At 41.9% G+C, this 18,667-nt stretch overlaps 1 protein-coding gene across 3 annotated transcripts in view; it reads left to right on the top strand.

Annotated features, from left to right (window-relative positions):
* CACNB4 (calcium voltage-gated channel auxiliary subunit beta 4) overlaps positions 1-18,667 on the top strand; it is a 466,152-nt gene that overhangs the window by 373,605 nt on the left and 73,880 nt on the right. The window lies entirely within an intron of this gene.

Raw genomic sequence — 18,667 nt, 5'->3', positions numbered from 1 at the left:
GGTCCATCTATAGTGATGTGCTGTAACTACCACAGTGGTTGTTTCCAAAAGCTTATTAATACTCATACAGCTTACTTCACTAGGTTCAAATAACCAGGTCTTATTTAAGCCATTCTTACGTTAAAATAGGAGTCTACACAAACCCAAAATAACAGCATAAAGGTCACATGTTCGGAGGTGTTGCATCACAGACCATATGATAACTGCCACTGACTCAGCCCCGTGCCACGTACACGATGCGTCCTCTCACTCCCACTGCAGAAACTGTGGGAGACGCGCTCAGACACGCATCTAGTGGGAGTCACAGTGTTACAAGTGAAGGCAAGGAGAAAGAGAGAACTCGTCATCTGACCAGAGGCACAGCTGATACATGGGAGGGCCAAGGATTTAAACCGAAGTCTCTGATTCTAAAACCTTTCAATTAATCTCTTTAATCTGAGAACTTCCTCTCTGTCTACACAAGAGGCCTTGTTTCACACTGTACTATACTGTGCAAATGAAGACAATATTTTGAAGTTCTAATGGTTCTAAGAGTTCTACCTTAGTTAGTCAGCCAATCAACAAATATTTAATTTTCACTTACTCATGCTGTTCCAGGTGAGTTCTGGAAAGGAACAAAGAACTCTGCTAACTACACAAAGAAGAGTATCACTAGCACCTTTACTTTGAAAACATGGAGCAAGTATGTGCATATTTGGCAAGTCATAGTGGATATATGTGTTTAGTTATATATTAACACTCAATGTGAAATATTATTGAATTTCTATATGTAATGTGGTATCATAGAAAGAGTAAATATGGATTTTGGTTGAGTTCTATATCTAGTGCTCCAAGTTCTTTATGTCTTTGAACCTTTGCAACGTGGGAATGATAATAGCCACTATATCATATTAAATGAGACAATGCCTGTTAGGCATACTACCCGGTATGTGGTTCACTGAGAAACAAAGCACTCTGCCATATTTTGCTCACTTCATCCTTCCAAAAACCTGTGTCTCCAACTGAATGCATATTACGTATACACATAGCCTCTCCCCAACGCCCGCTGGCCTCCAAATCTGACCAAGTGGCCGCACTCCCTTCTGTGGCCATTTTTCCATTCTCCAAATTTACAAAATTGACATAACACAGGAAGAGAGCAGGCTGGTATTGGTCTACATAGGAAACATTATTTTTCCTTGTGTTTCTATGAACACACTGGTGGGGGACAGTGACCCCAAGTTCTGATTGTTCTTTCCCTAATGGGCAGAAATCTTTTTTCTCTCTGCATCTTACAAAGTTCATATAGTTTATCTGTTCCTTCCTCCTCAAGCACCTCCTAATTCTCTTTAGAGTAGGGGTGGAAGAATCTGCAGCCCTCAGAATATTGTTCTTCTCAGGGCCAAAGGCCCAACTTTAAATTTTGCGTGGGGAGACTGCAGGTTTCATATTCCAAGTTAATTCCTACATCAGGTCTGACAACTGCGATCCATGGATTTGGTTGCTATGTTTTAGGGACAACTGTCCTGGTAATCTTATCCATAATTTAAAAAAAAAAACCCTGAAGAAAGTTATTTTAATGGTGACCCCATAATTTAAAAAGAGCCTCAAAATATATAGAGTTGAATTCAAGTGTAACTACAACTTAATTGAAACGTCCAAATGTAGCAAGCTTGTCCGTTACTCAACACAGTGCCACACTCTGGGGCGGACGCCTGAGTAGAGGCAGTGGGGTTAGCAGCCCAAAGTGTGGACTTGGAGTTTCTCAGCCCCAGGTTTGAGTCCAGGCTTCTGATGTGTGCTCTTGAGTATATTGCTAAATCTCTTTCAGCTGCAGTTTCTCTATCTGTAAAAAGGGAATGATGATAACAATGACACTAACAACCTCAAGGATTGGGGGGGCAGTTATATAAAGTTATACATGCAAAGCACAATGTTTAATGCACAGTATGTAACCAGAAGTACTAGCTGTCATTATACAGCTAGTACTAGGTGTACTAGTGGTCAAGGTGTTTTCCCACCTTGTTAAAGAGATAGCATGTGTCCACAGAACAATCAGATAATGTAATTCTGTTAATAGCATAGTAAATTGTGTGAAATGGGTACTAATGCTAGCACTGAGACACGGAGATTTTTCATTTACCTTGTTAGTTTCTTGGGTCTTCCCTATCAAAGTACCACAAATTGGGTGGCTTAAAACAACAGAAATTGATCGTCTCACAGTTCTGGAGGCAATGCTCCCTCTGAAACTGCAGGGGAAAGGTCCTTCCTTGCCTGTTCCAGCTTGCAGTAGCCTCAGATGTTCCTTGGCTTGTGGCAGCATAATCACGTTCTCCCTGTGTCTCTCCATGACATCTTCTCTCTCTATGTGTCAGCTTTTGTGTCCCATTTCCCCTTTTTATAGGGACAACAGTCATATTGGATTGGGGCCCACTATAATGACTTCATTTTAATTTGATTACCTCTGTAAAGACCAAATTGCCAAAAGAAAGATCACATTCTCATCTACTGGGGGGTAGGACCATAACATATCTTTTTGGGAGGATACAATTCAACTTATATTGGATACATAGTTTCTAGTGTTGTCTATAACCTGAAGCTCCACTGGTGACTGTCCTTTACTTACGGTGTTTCTGGACCACCCTGCATTAGATATTTCTGAATTTGTGGTTCATATCTCACGTGTAGCTTTCAGGTAGGGTAGAAATTGGTCATACTGGCACAGATTCGTCTTCTTAGGATGTACACTTGTTCGGTGGCCTATTTGACTTTCTTTTAGAATGTCTTCCTTTTTTATTTTATAATTTTAAAATTGCAAAAGTAATACATGCCTATTGTAACAACTCAGTGATGTATAAAAGTAAAAGTTAGCCATCTCTCCCTAGCTTTCTTCCATTTTCATCTTCAGTGGTGAAGTCAGTAATAATAACCTAGTCTGTTTTTCTTTTTACTTCTTTTTGTTCAATCATGTACAAATGTACCTTGTCATTTTTCAGGGGGTTGCTTATTTTTCCAGATAATTAGGTACCCAAGGCACTAGATAGAGAGCTGTATCTCTTTTTAGTAGTTGCATAATATATGACTGTACTACACTTTTTAAATATTTGTATAAAGGTTATTATTTGTGTACAGAAAAACTATTGTTTTCTATATGTTAATATAGTAACCAACAATTAACTCAATTTTATTCTTATTAATAATTGTCTTGTAGTTGATTCTCTTGAGGTTTCTAGGTGTACAATCATATTATCTGCAAATAATGGTAATTGTTGCCTCTTCCTTTCATCTATGGATATTTATTTTCTATCTTGATAAAAAATTATTCGTATGCTATTACAGAGCAAAGACAATCATGTCTTTTGTTTCCTAATTCACAAAAATTATTTAATACTTTTCGACTGCAGGTCATGGCCCACTTGTGGGTCATTAAATGCATTTAGTATATTATTATCAGAAGTACAATTAAATAAAAATAGAATAGAAGACTGTCAGAGAACATTACATATGTAAGGGTTATGAATGTGTCAGTCGCATGTGGGTGCATGCGTGCACGTTTATCACAGGGAAAAATTAACGTCTTACTGTGGGTTGTGGCAAAAGAAAAGTTTTAAATATATTTATATGAGTGATTTCATTTCTGGAAGTTACAAATACTTTTCCTTTTCCTCTGGCATTGGGAGGATACCCACCCACCTTGACTGCATCAGTCCTTCACTCCCCGTGAGTAACAGGAGCACTGCCGGGGGTGATGTAAGCAATTTCGGAGCCTGTCAGCCTTTTGATGGAATGACAGTGGGCAGCAGCAGCTCTGGGGTGGAATGTGATACCTTCAGCAGAACATCCAGGAGATGGAGACTAGAACCAGGTTGCTAAGTAGAAGCAAAAGGTGAAGGAATGATTTGTTGAGTTCAGACAGAATAGTGAGTCTATCTATATTACCTTTTGGGGAAAATGATGAATTATTTGCCAAATAAAGTGCACGGTTTGTAAATCCACACTTGATTTTTCAGCGACCTTTCCACCTACTTAGGCAACTCAGTTTCTTAAGGAGGAAGAAACAGGTGAGATATAATCAGGGCGTAATCCCTGCAGAGTCTTCACGTCTGTGCATTTGGGGCCAGCCCCTCAAGCACAAAGGGATGTCCTAAGAGCCACAGAATAAATGAGGTGAGGTTCTTGCCTTCACAGGACTGCTTTTGGTTCTGTTACATTATAGTTATTCAGATGCTTATATTTTGCCTAGTATTTAAATATCTATGATTTAACATAAAATGTAAAAAGTGCTATTAAAGGGGGCATCAGGCAAGTGAAAAGCTCCTATTTGTAAATTGGAAGTCATTCAATAATAAAAAGGTATTTAAAAAATTAGGTAACCAATGGCTCTCATTTGCTTGTATACCCTTTGATCCAGATAGCCCTGTGTACTCAGAGTCTGAAGCAGCTCCAGGCACCGGTTCCGAACAGGTCATGGCCTGAGCAGCAGGAGCTGATAGATCCTCACTCCAGTGCTCAGCTGTTCACCTGACCAAGTCTTCCACTACCTTGTACTCAACCCTCATTTCTGCTCACTTAAGACTTATACTTCCTCACAGCCTCCATGCCTCTCGTGTCTCCAGCCTTTCAGCTTCTGCTTCTGCGGCCATGTGCCTGATGATTTTGCTCTCTCTCATGTTTGACTCTCCAAAAAGCAGGAGACACGAAAGGGCAGAAAGAGAAAATGAATCTGACTGGTCACTTCTCTTTGTATAAGAGCTCTTTATTTTCCACCCGTTGGCCACCCTCAGCAAGCTTGCCTTTCTCTTGCTTCTCCACTTGCACAAGCCTGGTTGTAGCCACTTCTCCGCCTACTCAGCACCTGCACTGCGGCAGCTGGATAAGGTTGGAGTAAAGCACACATCCTGCTGACTCACTTGGAGTTTGTGATCATTAACCTCAAGTGAGTCTCCGGTACTGTTATCCAGTCCCCCTGCATTTCCCTAGTCCATTCACTCTCCTGCTGTCTGGACGACCACTCCATTCATACCTTCTGCTCTCTCCTCAAAGCTTTAGCACCAGCTCTCCTATCCTCACTCTCAGCTGATGTCTTTGCTTCTTATTTTAGTGAAATGATGGGAGCAATCAGAAGAGAACTGCCGTAGAGGTCCCGACAGCACCTCCTCCCACCTCCCTGCCTCTCTGCGCGTATTCTCTGCCTTCTCTAACTGTGCAAAAATGGCACCATGTTAGGCCAGCTCTCCCACTTGTGCATTAGACCCATCTCCTCTTGCTTACACAAGAGCACTTTAGTAACTCTCCCTATTTCTACATCACCATTTCCACCCTCTCTACAGAATTACTCTTATCTGCAATACGTGTATCTCTTTATCTCTCCCATGGTAAAACATTCTGTTTCCTCCTCCTCCTGTTAGCATTTCTCCCTTCCTCTTTTAGCAGGCGTTCTCACCTTCTTTGTGTCGTGAATGCCTTTAGTGGTGCAGTGAAGTCTGTGGACTGCACAGAACAATGATTTTAAATGCTTAAAATAAAACAGAGACTTGCAAAAGAAATTATATTGGAATATAGTTATCAAAATAACTTCCAACTGTTGTGATATGGTAACATGCTATTCTTTATTAATGCGTTAAATAATACACCAAAAATATAGGCAAGCTAACGTTAAATTTTGTTTTTTAAAGATGTATTGCTGCACAGGTTCTCTTCAGTCATAGCTCCCGCGCCTATCCCTCTTACAAAAGGTTGTGGCATCTAATGAGAATTAAATTTTTGTTCGATGTCAAGTTTTGTAAAATTTGAACAATGAAAATCAGTCACCTGTTTTCCTGTATCGATAACATAGAAAGGGGACACGGGAAAGCAACAAAGATGTCTGGGTTACCACTGTGAGGACAGGCACCTTCACCTCCAAGCAGCTGGGTGACTTCTGGGCATGCTGGCCTGGTGGCCGAGCCTCTGCCAGCCTCGTTTGTGTGAGCACCTGTGCAGCGGGGGTGGCGGTCACGTGAGAGCTAGTGCCTGGTCTGATAGTCACTGTCGATTTGAACTGCAGAGGATCATGATGTTTTGAGATATCTGTAACAACTTCATTGCGATGTGAAGATGGCAAGGAAATAGACACTGATGATTTTACATTAATAGCAAAATATCAAAGAGGATATCAGATTAGCTCGAAAGTAAAGAAAATTAAGATGTAATCCTTTTTTCATCTAAATGCATGAGCTCTGTGAATTCTACTCACAGGTTCTTTGGGGGCCCTGCTTTTATTCACAGAGGCCCTGTTTTGATAGCAAACTCCATATGAGTTAGATTCTCTGCTTTCTACTTCTCTTTCCCCTTTCACCAGGGAGTCCATGACAGACAGGCATTTGTCCTCTTAATTCACTCTAACTGTTTCTTATCAAGGTCACCAGGGACTTCTGTATTGTTATAGCCAGTGGTCCTGCTCACCTTATCAGTGTTTGAGACAATCGGTTATTCTTTCTTGTTGATATACTTTTCTCCACTTGGCTTCAAGGATACACACTACCGTTGTTTTCCTCCTGCCTTTCTGGCCACGAGTTCTCAGATCCCTTTACTATTCCTCATCCTTAGCCTGCTAAATCTTGGAGTGATGCAGAACTCAATCCGTAGACATCTGTGTCTATCAGTTCGCATTCTCTTATTCATCTCATCCAGCCCCGAGGCCTTAAGTACTCATTGTATTCTGACATTACCACCCCTCCAACGCAATGATTATAACTCCCGCTGTGACCTCTCCACTGAATTCCACACTACTACCTCCTACTGCCTGCGCAATATCTCCACCTAGTTGCCTAATAGGCAAACAGATTCATCACATCCAAATCTAGGTCCCTGATGTCCTCCCCAAACCTGCTTTTCTGGCCATCTTTCTTACCTGAGCAAGTGGCAGCTCCATTCTTTCAGCCGTTTCGGTCAAAACCCGTGGAGTCAGGTTTAACCCTTCTTTCTCTCACACCCCACCTCCAGTCCATCAGCAGAACTTGTCAGGTCTCTCTGGGAAGTATATCCTCAGTGTCACCATTTTCCAGCACCTCCCTGTCGCAGCCCTGACACAGTCCTCCGAGGCCTTTCCCCTGGAAATGCTGCAGCCTCCTCACCATTCTCCCTGTTCCTTTTTTCTATCCCGAAAGTTGGAAGTTCACAAATCTTACAACCGACCCGCCCACTCCACTCCTCTGAACTCAGAAGAAATATGTACAGTGGCCTAATAACTCTATTCAAAACTCTTCTAAGTGCCTCATACTGCTAATATACGTGATTCCAGAATGGTAGATACTTTCCCGTGAGTGACTTACGGAATTCATTCAGCAGCAAAATCATTAACCTGATAGGATTTTAAATGTAGCCTGCAGGTTTAACACCCCTATTAAGACAGTTTAAAAAGCATAGTGCCTCAACCGTAGGAGCTTATTTTTAAAGGATGCTCAGAAATTGTTTCAAATGTTCAAATGAAATTATGATCTACATTCCCAAAATATTATGTTACTTCTGTCATGTGACTGCCAAAAACACACAATGTGTTAGCAGAGAGCTGCATTCTTCTCCTGTTCATTCGCTGCCACGGAATCAGAAAATATTAGAAATGCCTCAAGTAGCTGCCGGTAACCTTTCTTCGCAATTATTTATGTCATTCATTCAATAAATACTATTGAATGGCTTTTATGCGCAAGGCGCTCCCGTGGGTGCTGGAGATGCAAAGAAGCACAAAATCCAGCGAGCATCTTCAGAGAGATCACAGACAAAGGGAGGAGGCAGAGGAGTAAGTAACTAACTGGGTGTAATGCAATGTGATGTGCATCACAATAGAGGTGGTTGGTAGTAGGTACAACAATAGCACAAAGAATGGAATGATCAGCTCTGCTTAAATGCCTCGGGAAGTTTCGTCCTGAGGCATCATGGGGGATTTCTTGAAAAATAATATGATCTTGGTTACCATGTATAAAGGGTACCTGTCTCTACCACACCCCAACTCTGTTCCAGTACTTGAAATTCTAAAGGATGAAGGATGGATGTCATCAGTGATGTAAACACTCTAGGGTGGAAAAATGCTGGCCTGAAATGTTCCAGCAAGTGCGCTCTATTCCGAAACTTCCTAAAGTAAATATATTCCAGAACCTCTCTTGTTCCTTCCTGGATTGAGAAAGTTTCTTAGGGATTCTTACCTTATAAATGAATTACAGGGGTGGGCAAAGCAGGTTTACAGTTGTGAGTTTGTGAAACACAGTTTATTCTTGTATTAGTGTTTCTTAATTACTGTACTATTTATTCATATTGCAACTGTAAACCTAGTTTTGCCCACCCAACCGTGTATATAATATCAAATACCAGCTGTGCTGAGTGCAGATGAGATGAAAACTCCTGGAAAGTTATTAGAAAATTCAGAATTATAACAGACTACCTAAGTGTGTCAAAATATCATCTCGCTCCCATCTCACTATACTATTGTAATAATAGAGTGTGAGCCAGGAAGTAAGCCTGCGACCCTCTTCATGTCACCCGTGAGAAAACTGAGAGCAGTCTGGGGCTGAGGCACCTCCCGGTTGCCCTGCCGATCTGTAAGAGTATTGGGAGTGGACCCCGAGTTTCCTGCCTCAGTGTAGTCCTGCTGCCGCTGCTTCCGCTGTGTTTATGTGATTTCACCCGTTGATACACAGAAACAACTTTTGCCTTCAGGATCCTGCAGGCTAATCTGAGATTATTTAGCCACGAATAAATTTGGGGGGGGGCGGATATCAGCTAGAATTCATCCAATGGCCTCCGCCCAGGCCCCCCCTCCCCTAGTGGCTACAACTGAAAGGCCCCATGAATAGCTCCAGCCGTCCTAGAGCAAGGGGCCACGTGGGATCCGCGGGCCTAATGCCAACACTGAGGAGCACCGCGCAGGAGAGGTTCAGGGGCTGGAGAGCAATGCACTGAAACCCCGACTACCCGTGAGTGATCCCGTACCTACACAGAAAAGCAAGACGGGATGTCAGAGCCTTTAAGAACAAGAAGGACTTGAGGGGCAAAGTGAGGTAAAGCTCTAAGGGCAGAGTCGTAATAACGGGTCCTCTGGAACTGTAGGCGCTGGAGCCAGGTGCAGAGTGGATATAACCTCTAGCAGGGGTAGCAGATTCAGAGCCTGGGAGCCAAATTTGACCTTCAGTTGTATTTGGTTGAGAAGAGTTATTGTTTTTTTAATTGCTTTAAATGCTTTTAGGCAGGTCACATGCTGTCCATTTCAGCACAGTCCCGCCTGTGGTCTCACACCCACTCAGACAGGCCCTTAATGAGCCCAGGCGGCTGTTTCCGAAGGGGTCCAGGAGTAGCACAGCTGGAGAGGGAGCAAGCCCCGCTCCCTAACACAGCCTGGCATTCCTCACAAGCTCACAGGTCTGAATGCGGATGAATTCCAACGGGAAGTCCTTTTACAGTAGGCAAAATCAACAAGTCGTGGGCAGTGACCAGATCTGGTCTTTAAAAATCAGCTCAGTATTTTTTATGAAACTGACTTATGGAGTTCAAAAGGTTTCAAAATAATGGTAAGAAAATAGCATTTGTGAGTTTCAACCGACTTGTATTTTTTTTTTTAAAGTTCTGATTGTCAGGAGAGTCTAGACTATACATACCAAAAACCCAGCACTTCAAATGGGATGGATCTTATAGACCCTGCCTCACCCAGGGCAAATTTCATGATGAATTCCTTGTGGTAGACAGAGAGCTGGCCTCCCAGAGATTCCCACATGCTAATCCTCAGAAGCCATGAATATGCTAGGGTCCCTGGCAAAGGAGAAGTAAGTTGTTTATCAGCTGGCCCTGAGATGACATTATCGTGGATGATCCCAATAGACCCAGTGTTGTCACTAGTGGAAGAGGGGGCCAGAAGAGAGATAGCCAGAGATGTGGCAGCATGAGGAGTCAACCAGACATCACTTGCTTTGAATACTGAGGAAGCTGTCTGTGAGCCAAGGAATACTGTGGCCTCTGGAAGCTGGAAAAGGCAAGAAAACAGATTCTCCCCCAGAGCCTCCTGAGAGAATACATTCCTGCTAATACCTTGGCTTTCGACCAGCGTGACTGATTTTGGAATTCTGACCAGCAGAACTGTAAGATAATAAATTCGTGTGGGCTTAAGCCACTGACTTGGTGATCACCTTTTACAGAAGGAGTATAAATCGAATACACTCCTGGATGAGGCAAGGGAAGGGTGAAGGAGGTGTGACGAGGTTAGTGGGGCTCGCTGACTACCACTCATGTTGCTTCAAACCGGATTCGCCATCTGACGTGTCTCATTTGGCCTTTACAACAACCATTCCTTCTGGATGATGAAACCATGACTTATTTCCAAAAGATAATATTTGTGAGGTTCTTTCAACTTCTTGAACCCACTGTGTCAGTTTTAAAATGGCAAAAGCTAAGGATCCAAGAGTAGCCCTCAAAATCTTGAAGCCCCATCATAACGCTCCACTTAGCACTGTTTCAGTTATCAGTGATAATAGTTGCATGTTCAGGTGGAATTTCTTTGTTTGTAAGTAGAGAACCAAATTTTAAATCACACTGGACTGATACACGTCTGAGGTTACTACAAAGACTCTAGATTCGTAAAGTAAAAAGATGAACATAAAACAAAGGCTTTTACAGTTGTTCTATTTCTATTAATTTGTATTCACAAAGGAAAAACACACCCTGACACCTAATAATTTCTAAAGTGCTGTGACACTTAATAGGTTGCCATAATAGGATTACCAAACATATAGGAGGAGCTAATTAAAAGGTATTTAATTTGGAAATCATAACCATTGCAAAATGGCTTTAAAGCTGGATTTTTGGGGGGTGTTCCTCATGGACAGGAAGAAAAATGAGTTAGTTAGAAATTCAATTCTGTCTTGTCTAAATTTTCCAAGCTGTATTCTTGTTTTTAATTTTATGAGGGAAAAGAATCAGTCTGGGTAGTTTTTGTTCTTAAAACTTTCACTTAAGATATGCTTCTGTGATGGTGGGTGTGGTCTTCATGTTTCCTCTCTGCGTTGCTAGATCCTGGTTCTCCAAAGAGAGCATAGAAGACTGATGTCCAAGGTAAAGGGGGCACCAAGTGGAAGGAGGAGGAAGGGGAAAGGTGAGTGACAAGGCAAGTGAGGAGCCTAGCCTATAAAACTTAAGGAGGTGCTCACTCTCTGGAGTATGCAAATGCCAGCCTATATACTTGCATGGCCCTGAGGGCGGTGCCTCTGTAAGAGGAGGCACTTGCTTGCTGGCTCTCAGGGCCACCCACATGCTGAGTAGGCGCTTGGTCCACCCTGAGGGTGGGTGCCTCCTTACATTGTGCACTTAGGGCAACTCATTTGTCTCAGTAGCCTCACCCTGGAGATAAGAGCATGACCAATGATTACTGTAATGATGAACATAAGCCTCTCTCTAGCTTTGAAGTCATTTTCTGTCCAGGGCCTTCTCATGCGTTCCAGACCACCCCGCTTTGCCAAATCCAGGGCCAATAGAGAGACTGTACAGAAGGATTACCTTGTATGGCTCCAGATCAGTCCAGAATTGGGCAGGTCCCCCTCTGAACCGTACCTCCAGAGGCTACCCTGGTCAAGGTTCTAGACTCGCCTCTCAGGGCTTGACTCTACAGTCAGCTTCGATCTAAAACACACCTGTGTGTGAACAGAACTTCAGGGAACAGGATGAATGCGACTCTCCTAGATGCCTTTGATTTCAAAAAACTCTTTAGTCAGTGATTATCTGAATCTATTTTGTACAAACAGAAACATTTAAAATTTTAGAAAATCTCTCCAAAGTCAGATTGGTTAACTATAGATGTAGTTAACATGATATTTGCATCTCTGGACATGCTGGCATTTCTAATTCTGCCTTTTATGCAAGGGGTCCCTTGCATGGAATGCCAATGCCACATAGTGCAGATATAATATGAGTTTTATTTGGAGAACAATTAGTAAGCAGACACGTAGCAGCGTGCACGCAGTCATTTGAACTCTCCTCCCACAGCTTAGGCCCAGCGTGGATGTCTGTATGCTCCATACAGAGCCACTGCTCTGGTATGCACCATATACAGCCACCGCAACACTGCAATTATAGGGTCAGCGGTCAGGGCACACCTCTGTGATTGTGCAATAATGGAAGTGCTCTGGTCAGGGAAGTGGCCTTACTAGAAGAAGGCCTCTGAAGTTCAACAGTTGGTATCAGCTCATTTTCCATTGAGCTGAGCCAGCTTTCTGCTCAGCTAGTGAAAGAGGGAAGGAAACAGATCTCAGGACCCATCCATATTTGTCTCTTGCTAACAAAAGTCTATTGTTCTCTTTATTGTGAGCAATTTGAGGAAAGACAAAATCATATGGATTTTTGCAACTCCCACGGTCCCCTGCCAGTGGTTGAGTGCTTACTGCGTACTTGCTGATTGAATGAATGAAATAATAAACTTCAATCACTGTTGCGTGAATGCTGTATCAAAAAAAGAAATACATGCTTCCGTGGCAACTTGAAAACATTGGCGACGCCTCCACAATGGCAAAGCACTTGAATTGGCAGGGAGCAAACCAATATGGGTGATCGAGGGCGACTGTTCGTGTTCTTACTGTGGAAACTGGTAGCGCCCTCTCCCCCAAGCCCTCCTCACTTTTGTTTCACAGCATTTCTTCCTGCCGTGTTGCGAGAAGTTAAGACGAGGCCTCCTTTAGCTGTCAGTGTACTGAAGTTTACAGCCAGCTTTCTCTTTAACGTCTTTCTAGTTGTGCATAGACAGTGTCTGAGGGGAGACATTTGAGGTTAAACAATAGTGTTTATTTCTTTGAAATATTTTTTCAAATATTAAAAACATCCTTTTTGTATAGATTTGGTATTCATAATAACAACGGCAGTCATCATCCTTCCTTTTATTATGGCCAGTATATTTTTGAACATTTGCTCTGTGTCTTGCAGTGTACTGAGCTCTTCGTGTCACTTAGTCCTCAGTCCTTCACTAAACCCATTACCAGCTCATTCCCAGACCGAAGCTCACCTTGGGGTCCTTACATTTCCTAATGCTACAGCCGCTGCCACAAGCAGGGCACTCGCTGAGACCCAGTCCAGCAGGTCTTGTTGGGTCTTCCCACAGCCTTTCACGTTGACAGTCATCTTCTCATCCACGCGGTTTCATTCTTCCACAGGAGGAAGCTGCATCCTACTCTGGATTTTCAAAGGGTGTGTGATCAAATTATTTATATTATAAACTATTTATAAATATGAACATCGTATTTGTGTCTCTACATACTAGTTATCTTCCTATCAAAATATGTTGAAAACTAAAGCTTGGTTTCCTAACAGTTGGTTTCCTGTTAATCAGAAAAACATAAACATATATCCACTTAATTAAATGTATCCACTTAATTAAAAAATACCCTGGTCATTAGGACAGATGATTGTAAGCCAGGATTTTTTTTTAAGTGTACATAGTTTGATCAATTTGGACATAAGCATATACCCATGAAACAGTCACCACACTCAGGGCAATAGAAATACTCATCACTCCAAAAGTTTCCTTGTGTTCCTTTGTGGTATTTTTTTCCCTGTGGTAATGCACGATTTACCCTCTTAACAATTTGTCAAGTGCACAATCCAGTATTATTTTAAACATAGGCGTTATGTAATAAAGCAGGTCTCTGTGACTTAGTCACGTCACAAAACTGAAACGCTGTAGCCACTGAACAACAGCTCCTCTTTGTCCCTCCCCACCGGCCCCGCCAGCACCAACCTACTGTCTGCATTTAGGAGTTTGACTATTTAAAGACCTCAGGTGAGTGGAATCATGCAGTGTTTGCCCTTCTGTGACTGGCTTACTTCACTTAGCATGGTGTCCTCCAGGTTTATCCATGTTGTTGTAAAGAGCAGGATTTTCTTCTTTTCTAAGGATAAGGAATGTTCTACTGCATGCACACAACGCGTGTTCTTTATCCATTCACCTGTGGACGGACACTTGAGTTGTGTACACATCTTGACTATTATAAATGGGTCCTTGACTATTATGAATGGGAATGGGTGACTATTATGCAATGAACATGAAGATGTCTCTTTGAAAGCCCAACTTCAGTTCTCCTGGAAATGTACTCGGAAGTGGGACTGCTGGATGATGCAGCAGCTCAAGGTTTAATTTCTGGGTAACGACCATACTGGATTCCATAGCATAGGCCAGAGTTTCTGAACCTCAGCACCACTGCCATCCTGGACCAGGTAATTCGTTGTCATGGGAGCCTGTCCAGTGCCTCCTAGGATGTTTTGCAGCATCCCTGGCCTCTACCCACTGGATGTCAGTAGCATCCCCTACCCCCCTAGTGTGACAGTCAAAATTATCTCTGGACACTGCTAAATGTCCTGTGGGGGGTACAGCCCCCCTAACTGGGAGTCATTATTCTAAGCCCATGGTCTAAAAAGCTCGACCTTGCACCACAACAGAAATTGCTGTTCCCTCTCGTGGCTCTGAAGGCAGTACGCACTTTCACTATTTGGTCTTTGCTTTTGTTGTGGTTGTGTGTTAAGAATTATTATTAAGTACTTTACAGTCCTTAGGTAAATATAAATATGCATAATTCCATCCCTTCAACAACTTAAAATCAAGATTTAAGAGTTTTTTTAGTTGACTAGTTTAAAACCAGTAATAGATTCTTATGTTGAATGTTTTACTCCACAACAGGTCTTTTTCAATCGAAAGCTTTTTAAATAAGCATGAGTAATTTTATGCCTTGAGCACTTTTATTTTTTAAGTGTTCATATAAATATAGAGTAAGCTGGTTTACTTTATATCTTTCTTGATCTCTCATGCATTTCTGTTTGTTTTTCTCTATAGCAAATAGGGGGTATATCAGGAAATCATTCAGTAGGGGGCCTTCTGTGCTTTCAAAGGGACGTAAGAGAATGTAATCATAGTTAGAGACCTGTAAACATTAAAAAAGGACCCAGGAATAACTAAGTCAAGGGTACAACTTACTTAAAGTATTTTTCCCTAAATTTGTTATCATTTTTCAAGTATAATTCCTGAATTCCTGTCCCCCATTTTTTTGATCTTCACTTGAGGATATGTTTATTGATTTTAGAGAGAGAGGAAAAGAGAGAAAGAGAAAGAAAGAGAGAAAAAAACATTGGCATCAGAGAGAAACATCAATCTGTTGTGCCCCAACAGGGGATCGAACCTGCAGCCTAGGTACATGCCCTGACTGGGAATCAAACACGGTACCATTTTTTGTTCTTCTTTTTTTTCTTTTTGTTGGGAGGAGAGGCGGGGAGTGTACTAGACTACGTTTCAACCAACTGAGCCATCTGGCCAGGGCCCTGTTCCCCTTTTTCAAAACCATCAAGTTTCACAAAATTCAGAAATCCTTTATGTTAGCACATTTGCTTTTGACTTCATGAAAAAAAATAGGAAACTATCTGAAATACCAACTTATATTCATTTAAGTAAACTCTCAGAACTATGAGGGAACTTAAGAAAATTGGCATGGGATTTTATATCCTATGTTAGAAACCTAGTCCTGTGCCTAATAATTCTCAGTGACTTGGTCAAAAAAAACGTATCCTCATGCTGCAGGGAGGCGTGTTTTCTCTCACCCTGTCCTCACTGCAAAATTACTTTTCCCCAGCCCTTGAGTTCAAGCCATTCAGATTCTTAAAGCACCTTATTTAAAACCTTCCCTGGGCTTTCTTGCTCCACATTGGTTGATCCAAAGTTCTTTGTCATGATCTGTCATCATCTGCAACCCTCACGTGCTTCCTTCAGGATCTTTGCTTCCTTCCCTTCGCAGCGCAGACCACTGAAATTAGGCAGAGTTCAGCCTGCTAAGGTAGCCTGATTGGCTTTAACCTGCTGTCTAACTGGAATAGAATCCTCTCTTCTTTGTCATCAAGCAAAAAGTTTAGCTTCCCTTTGCCTTAAAATAGTCCCTGCATGGTGTCTGCTTTCAAACTTTCCAAAGTGCTCAAGTTCACCACCTCTCCCTAAATATAATGGTCTGTATCTTATAGAACTGGGAACACGGAAATTAGCAGCAAACGAGTTCCTTATTTTCCAGCTGTTAATGCCATATGGACCTTGAAAGGCCCCTTTGCTGAAGTCTGGCGCCTTTGTTCCTTTTCCCACTGTGTCCTTCCTCACCAGCCTCCCTGCCTGTTTTTTTTTTTTTTTTTTTTTAACAGTAGCAAAGGCCCATCCCATCCCCATATTTTCCTCCTGCAGCTCTTTTTTCTAACTCACCACACCAAGCTAAGCTTCCAGACAAAAGCCTCTTGAAGAATATTTGAGAACTTTTGATCCACATGTGATCCCTTTGTAAAACCAACTCAGGATGCTCTTTGATCCTGGTGTCTTCTCTGCTATCATCTCTACTCTACCTCAGTTTCTTTTATTTAGAAGCTGTGTGCTGACCTGATTGAAGTATTCTTAGCCCGCACAAGTGAACAGCTGTGCCCGGCAGTTGAAGCAGGACAGCACCTGCCACTCTTCCTGGCTGAGACCAGGCAAGGAGGCCGCCAGCCGGCCGGCCCTCCACCACACGACAGATGGAAGAAACCAGAAGAATGGCTGAGAACTTTAATCAATCTTTGAAACAGTTTTTCTTATTCGCAATCAAGTCAATATTTGACTTTGAAAAGCATATTGTACTAAATACAATATGGTGTCCTGAACTGGATACTGGAACAGAAAAAAGGATGTTAATGGAAAACTGGGGAAATCTGATATTTCATTAATGGTAACATACCAATGTTAGTTTCTTCGTTTGGACAAATGATCGTGGCTACGTAAGATGTTCACGTTAGGGGAAACTGAGTGAAGGGAATGTGAGACCTCTGTGTACTGCCTTTGCAACTTTTCTATAATCTAATATTACTCCAAAATAAAGAGTTTATCTTAGATGGCCACAGCTCTGCCCCAGGCCCCTCTCACACCCACACAGGCATTTTCAGGTGCACTGGATGGAGTCAGGTACCCTGAGGCAAAATTGCCACACTGAAGGAGAAATCACAGCCGTCTCCACGGCCCCTTGGTGCTCCTTCTCTGCCAAGGCCACTTCTACTTTTTGAGCTGCCCATAAATTTAAAATAAAGAAATGGACAATTATTGTAAAATGTTTATTTTAAAAGATAGCATAGTTTTGTCTAGAAAAATTTGTGTTATTTACATCTATTTCATAGATGGCCAATATATTAAGGACCTGATTCAAGGAAAAAATATTAACATAAAATACAACTACTTTAATTGTTTAATTGTTGGGGCTATAACTCATCTATATACCTAGTGACAGTATTTGGTATTTATCTGATGTTAGTTCCCTTACTTGTGCTGTTTTTCTTACCTTCTGTTCTTGGCTTATCTCTACATTATTTACCCATGTGTGTGTTCCCTCATTTGCTAAACATTTATAAAACCAGTTAGTGAGCTTAACTGAGGGCAGAAATAGAATTGAATAAAGCATGGTTTTTGCCTTTAAGGAGAGCACAAACTAGTGGGGAATAAACATGTAGAGAGAGAATTATTTCTAAAAATCGAAGTGCAGTGTTAACAAACAAACACAGCAATTTTAATGAAAGGTAAGGGAGTCCACAGAGGGTTATCAGAAAAGCATCTGAAGGTAGCACACCTCTTCTTCCAGGATGAGTAGGAATGAAGGATGAGTGTATTAAAGAGACGCATCAGGGTAGGAGTCTCCATGATGTATTCAGGGAACTGGAGAGGTACGAGCTCGTAGCATAGCATGGGGGAGACAGCAGGGAGTGGTGAGACAGGAAGCTGGAGGAACAGACAGGAACCTGTCTTAGAGCCGTCACAAGTAGGCCTTCTGTTGTGGGACAAGACTGTAGATGAAATAGTAAGATGGCAAAAGGTAAGGACCAGACAATTTTATCTTCCCCTTATTGACCATCAATTACAGTGGCTCACGTGTTTCTTGAAAATATGGCTGACCCCTGGAGAAGCAGTTCTCACCATGAAAGGAGTTGGTGGCTTTCTAGATGGAATGATCACGCTTAGGCTTGTACCCTCTGCCCTAGAAACTGGAAACAGCAGTTTATTTTTAGTGTTATATAGTTGCTAATGCTTAATAATGAGTATCACTTGAACAAATAATATATAATTATTTTTACCTCAGCAAAAGTGTAAAAAGTAAATCTTTGACTTTTATTCATAGAGCAATCAATGTCTTTAATTACTTCTCATTTTAAAAAAGTTGTGATAAGCCTGGTCAGAGCACTTGCCTAGGTTGTGGGTTCAGTCCCTGGTCCAGGCAGGGCGAGGGCGTGTGGGAGAGGCAACCAGGTGATGCTTCTCTTGCGTCAATGTTTCTCTCCCTCTCTCTCTTTCCCTCCCTTCCCTTCTCTCTAAAATCACTGAGCATGTCCTCCAGTGAGGATAAAAAAAAGAAGGAAAAACTCATGATTAAAGCAAGAAGTTCTTACTTAAAGAAGATAAGTTGCTTCTTTTTAATGTTTTTACACTATTGATCACATTTGAATAGAGGATTTCCAAGAATGAAAGTGCATCTGAGTAGTTTTTTTATATATATATAACAAGGTCCCTAAACTTTCTGCAGAGAAGAGCCAATTCTTTCCATTCCCGGAGGCTTTTGAGTGTGTAGCCGGTAGCATGGTGTGTGTGTGTGTATAGAAAGAGAGGAGATAGCTGCTGCTTATGCAGAGCCAGAAGGAAACAAAATAG

Source organism: Desmodus rotundus, chromosome 2, assembly GCF_022682495.2.
Source record: "Desmodus rotundus isolate HL8 chromosome 2, HLdesRot8A.1, whole genome shotgun sequence".
Classification (NCBI taxonomy): domain Eukaryota; kingdom Metazoa; phylum Chordata; class Mammalia; order Chiroptera; family Phyllostomidae; genus Desmodus; species Desmodus rotundus.
The sequence above is the reverse complement of the archived record's forward strand: the minus strand, read 5'-3'. Positions and strand labels throughout refer to the sequence as shown.